We start from the raw sequence: 6,000 nt of genomic DNA, 5'->3' as shown, positions 1-6,000 counted from the left end.
TTGCAACCATATCAGCAGCACACTGCCGTGAGCTTGCTAGCTGTCACTTTTTTTTTTTTTAAAAAACCTCTTCATGGAGTGTTTTTGGCACCACTGTCATCTGACTGCTTCCCTATGTTTCCATCTCTCGTTCTTTGCTAAACAAGAAGGAAATGCAGGATATTGTTTCAGTAGTGGTATGAAAACATCTCTTTTAGGAAACACCTGATCTCAGATTCCTTTGAATTGCACTGAAAACAGTTACCAGGCAATTTGTGTGAGCAAAGCACTGCTGCTTGAGTCAGGAAAAGGTGGTGGTGGGGGGGAAATGCTGCTAAAATATCAAGAGCTGATACCAGAAGAAGTATATGGTCTGCTGCATTCTAACAGTCAATAAATACATGGAATAAATAGCTAAAGTCAAGAAAAAATTGTGTATGTATTCTTGATGCTTTTGGAAAACTATAGGCTATGCATCCTACTAGTAAAGACCAAAAGGAAACTTCTGGTCTTAAAATTCTAACAACAGGTAATATGCCAGCAGTGTTTCTACCCAAAGGTATGAGCAACTGGCTTCCTTACCATGTCATCCAGCATAATCTCCTTTGAAGCTCTCCTTTGAACATACCTATTTCAAGAGAGGTTTTGACCTCTTAATCCTCAGGGAGTTTAGAAAAACTGCAGATATGTTCTGATTTTTCGTCCTTTAATTTGATAAAATACAGATGTTTCTTTCAGGTGATACTTCTGTCTCAGTCAGTGCTTACAAGATCTTTGTAAAACCAAAGGCCTGTCTCAAAGCAGAGGTCTCATATTTCTCATAAGATGCAGTAGGCTCAATAAGATAGAGAATACTAGAAAGTCTTGGTTGCTGGATTAGGATGTGATGATCAGATTTTAAAGGCCTGGATTTGATGGTCCATACTGCAGATGTGCCACAGGGAACAGCTGTGATAGGAATGTTTTGGTGTCCTTTAGAATAGGTTAGAAGCCTGGCAGGACGTGCTTCTGAAGGATGAGGTATAATTTCTAATGAAAATAGAGTAATGGCCATGCTCCTATTGCAGGGTCTCATGTGTAGATCTTGAAGAGAATTACGATGTCTTGGAGGTCAGGGCAAGTTTTTTTGTGCCAGCATTTCTGAAGGTATCAATCTGGTTTTCGTGAACCTGCAATTTGGGTGACACCATTTCCTTTTTATGCTTATTTGATCAGACAGACGAATACCGTGACAAAATGAGATGTTTATCTGCCTGTGTTTAAAAAGAAAAGGGAGAGAAGGCTTTTTCATTGATCTCCTTACGGTCAAGGTTAGCTTCAGAGCTAAAGATTTGCCAGTTGGGAATATTATGGCAAGACCGGCGATAGTGTTGTCAGGCTTCAGCTGGGCTCTAATTTCAAATGGACCTATTTGCTTTGCATCCAAAACTCGCTTGCTTTCACAAAGAGAGAACTTGTTTCTATGTGAATGCTTAGCACTTCAGCAGAAACAGGCCTTTGCTTCTGTAGCTTTTTCCGGCGGTGAGTCACGCTGGGGTTTCGCTTTGCTGGCCATGAGCCATCTTGTTTGGAAGGCAGTCTGCAAATCAGTCGCCTTTGAGTCTTGGCTTCTGTGGCAATAAAAAGGCTCACTATGCGAGGGCAGGATCATTCATAGGGACTTGATCATCCTTCAGGACTTTGAATGTTAAGCCAATTATCTTTTTCAGGAAATTTTACCAGCTGTTGAATGTCTAGCGTTACTTTAATTATTGCTTTGTCACTTTTAGCTTTAGAATCACTTTTTAAAATCTTGGTATTTCTTTTGAAAGGGAAGCTCTGCTGCCCTTACTTGGTACCTATCCTTTTCTCCACTTTTTTTTCAAGTACTTGTTGTATCTGGCACTCCAAGAAAGCTCATACCAGGCCAAGGTGTGGCTGCTAAACACTCTTGTTATGGGGCTGCTTCCAAAATTGCACATGAGCAGCCTTCGTTCTTTGCAAGACTGTGGAGTTTCACTCTAAAAATGAGACAACGCCTAGTTAAGAGCAAAACTGTCCTGACTGTGGTTGAAGACCACCTCCAAACGTCTCTGAAGGTGTTCTGGGCTTGAGTTGTGTTGTAGAGAAAAAAAACAAAACAAACCAAACAAAAAAAAACCCCAAAACCAAACAAAAAAACCTCACCAAAATAGGTTTTCTTAGTATGTAAAAAATTTGAGTTTTGTCAAAATTAAAATTCCTTGAAGGCTTTATTAAGACTTGGTCTTTTCCAGTCTCTTTATTTATTAATAAGTTTTTAATCCTGCTCAGTAACTTACATTTGCTTCCCAGATTTCCACTATGAGTGGAATTCACTCCTGCGCAGAAAGCTAGCCACGAGTCTAACCACAATTTAAACCTTCTGTTAACCATTTGTAGATAGGGAAATTTCACAGTAAATACAGAAAAAGAAACTCTAATGTTGCTGTGTACTTTATATAAGCTGGCAAAGGCAAGTACAGTTCCTTCAGATGAGGAGATCACAACATCAGAAAAGCTATAAACACAAGCAGATCAAAGCAGCTTAGTGTGTTTAGGTCTCTAGTGATCCCATTTTAGATGGTGTTTCTATACTAAAGTGCTGAATTTATTTTATTCTTCAAGCTACATCATTGTAGAATTTGGTTTACTTGAGATGCTCTGCTCCACTCTCCTGTGTGGAGGGAGGGGAGCCAAGCCAATGCAGTTAATGTTGCCTCCTGTGCTCAGTTTGTGCCAATCCCTTTGCTTCTGCTCTAGATCTGGGCCTGAGAAGGACTTGAGGATCCATCTTTTAGGGTGGAAGGAGAAGGCAGGAAACACCACTGTCCATAACAGTGTCCCCATAGTGTCCACACATCTTTTTTCTTCCCTTTGGTTGGCTATGTTTTTTCAGTACATCTGTATCATGATAGCATGAAACCCACTGAAAATCCAGAGATACACAAATCACTAAAATAGGATAAATTTCCTGCTGCAGTGAGTACTAGTCAGTCAGTTTATTTATAGAAAGAATGTTCAGCAGTTACAACCAAAATGATGAAATAACTGTAAAGGTGATCCATTATTTTGAATGTTAAGTTTTGGCAATGAGTAGTCCCTAAGGTACTTAAACATTTGTTATAGTTCTGTGTTGCTTTAATATTCTGGGTAAGGTCAATAAAGTAGAGATTCTTCAGATATTTCAGGTGAGATTTTTTTTTTTCAGTGTATTATAAACTGTAATAACTAAAGTTACTTTTTGGGTAGTTTATAGTTACATATGTGCTTTAAAAAAACAAACTTGGAGAATGTGCCCATGCTTACTTTTTTAATGAAATAAACAGGTCTTATAATAACATAAACTGTTTATTGAAAGTAGGTCCTCTGATACATCTACTTGCAAAATGTTAGGGTTTGTGGGAGGTTTTTTTAATATACAGCTTTTTGTGAACTGCTGACGGTGATCTCATGGTTCAGTCATGAAAGTTAAATACAGAGCAATTTATCCTAATGCTACCTCTGTCATAATGTTACCATATTTTTGACTTTGATAATGAGGAAATTTGTCCTTTGTAACACTGTCAGCGAAGCACCTTGTTGTAACATTTCTACTTTTAGGCTCCTAAGAATAGCTTTAGAGTGAAGGGACCAAATTCACATTTAGCACAAGAAAACATAGCTCCCTTAGTGGAGCAGCACCTCGCCACCCCCCCCCCCCCCCCCCCCCGAAGTGAATTTGTCACCCCAGGTACTTTAATCTCTATATTTGGAAGGAGAAGAGTCTTTCTGTGCTGTAGGCAAGTTCCTCTAACGTATCTCTGCACTTCTCAATGTTGGACACTCAGCACGATAGAACTGATGAATATGAAGATCAAAAGGCTAGCATTTGTTTTCTACGTTTCTTATACCTTGTTGGTTTTCGACTTAATTTTAAAAAAATGCAGACTTCATAAAGAAGGTCGCAATTAGCTCCCTCTTGCTTGTAAGCGGTGGTACCTGCGTATTGTGAGACTTCTCCATGACACAGCCGGCAGAATTGAAAATTGCAGTTAATTTCTAGAAGTGTCTACTCTTAGAGTAATCAGGTACAGCATCATTTTGTGATTGCTTTTTTGTAGTGGTCCTATGTAGTAAAACTAAACAAAACTTGTAAGTGTTGCTTTCTCCTCTGCATGATTTAAAAACCAGTTGAAGCCTTTATGATCTCTAAAGCAAAACACAACACTCAGTGAGTGGATTTGACTTTAAATCCTGTATTGTTTTCTTCGGGCTTGCTGTGGTTATTGGTTATATATCACACTTGGTAAAATATTTACAAAGGTTGAACTAGAAATATTTTTCTGTTGAGTGGAATTTTCAGCACTTAAATTCTTTTTGTTGGTAACGATGGAAAAATCAGTAATAGTAGAACTGCCACCTGAAACCTTGAAAAATTGCTACTGTGTTCACATTTTAGAATCTTTATTCTCATACTATTGTTCCTTATTTTTAAACATTTTTGAGCACCTTTTCAGTAGTACAGCTGAACTTTTTCACTTGGTCATTGAGAAGAAAATTACTTGAGACATTTGACACATAAGTTGGGATAAACCTTTATTTGACCAGTAATTTTGAATAATACTGTACTTCTAGTCTTTTTATTGATTTAATTTCCCTTAACTTATGTAATCTTTTGTTTATAAATTAATCTGTTTGTGGGACAGAAGGTTTTATTAATTGTTTTCCATACTGTACAGTATATGGTTAAACATTTTGTATATTTAGTGTGTTTTTAAGTTATTGATTTGTTTTATATCAGATAATTTATTTTTCAGGTACCATTTTCATTTAAACTTTGTTTTTACATGGGTTTATTTTAAATAAAGTATGACACTGCTTTCCAAATGTCTAAAATGAAGTTGAATCCCATTGTGTTATTTTGAGACTACTTATGTAAATTAACTTATTTTAGAAATAACTGCAAAAATGTACCAAGTTCATACTTTGATTGTGCTTCAGTTCAAGTGCTTGGAAATTCTCTGCAATGATTTTTGAGCAATTTTCATATTGAAACAGTTTAAATTTGTTGAATGAAGCAGCAGCTTTGTAGAATCCTGTGGATGGAATTATGAGCATTGTTTTTTATATGGCATTTTCAAAATTAAATGAAACAACGCCTACATATTTTACGCTAGTATTAATACTTAAATGAACTTATCTGTTAATAGCACAAAGGAGTTTTGTACTTTTGCCACATGTTCATTACTGGTTTTGTTGAGTACTTGTTTGGAACATACTCATGATGTTTTTAAATGATCCATGATGAAAGGTGATGTTCTGCAAAATAGAGTTAGGCTTTTACTTAATTGTTCATATTTTGTCTCCTTTTTCCTGCAGGAATTGGATTATTATTGTGCAATTTGGAATTTGACTTTTTTTCCAGAAGAATCTGAACTGTGTTCATGAATAGGCTAATCAAGCTTACCCCCCTAAAGATTTTTTTTTACTTGTAGCATTATTAGAAAGATGGAATTAAACGATAGTACATGATTTCCTTTTTATTTTTCAGGAAAAAAAGTTGTTCTCTCCATCTTATGGTGTTCATCCTGATTAAACCAAAACCAAAGCCCAGCTACACTATTACTCAGAAATGTGCATTGAAACTTTTGAAGAGAGCTCTTGAGAACAAGAAATCCATCAGTCTTCAGGTCAGGCAGGGTACTCCTGTTCCTCTTGTCCAGTTGCAGCTCTGAGGCAGGATAGGCACCCTGATCTAACGGCCGTGGGGGAGGTTGTGTAAATGACCTTTTTAAGAAACGCTCATGAAACCATGTCCTTTCAGTCAAAAGGAACCCATATACTACTGCTGGCTCTGAACAGACTGTATTCAAGTGTTACTCCCTTTTTCACCAAGACAAATTTTTAAAGTTTTGATAAATTGAGGTCAGCTCCTACTGACCGTAGGTGCCGTGCTGCATTCTTTAGTTGCAGAAATTATCCATCTCTTTCAGAGCTGGGCTGATCATCATACCTTTGAGGCATTTGCTCTGATTTTTCTCT

Source organism: Phaethon lepturus, unplaced genomic scaffold (assembly GCF_000687285.1).
Source record: "Phaethon lepturus isolate BGI_N335 unplaced genomic scaffold, ASM68728v1 scaffold844, whole genome shotgun sequence".
NCBI classification, from domain to species: Eukaryota; Metazoa; Chordata; class Aves; order Phaethontiformes; family Phaethontidae; genus Phaethon; species Phaethon lepturus.
Note: the sequence above shows the minus strand (reverse complement) of the source record.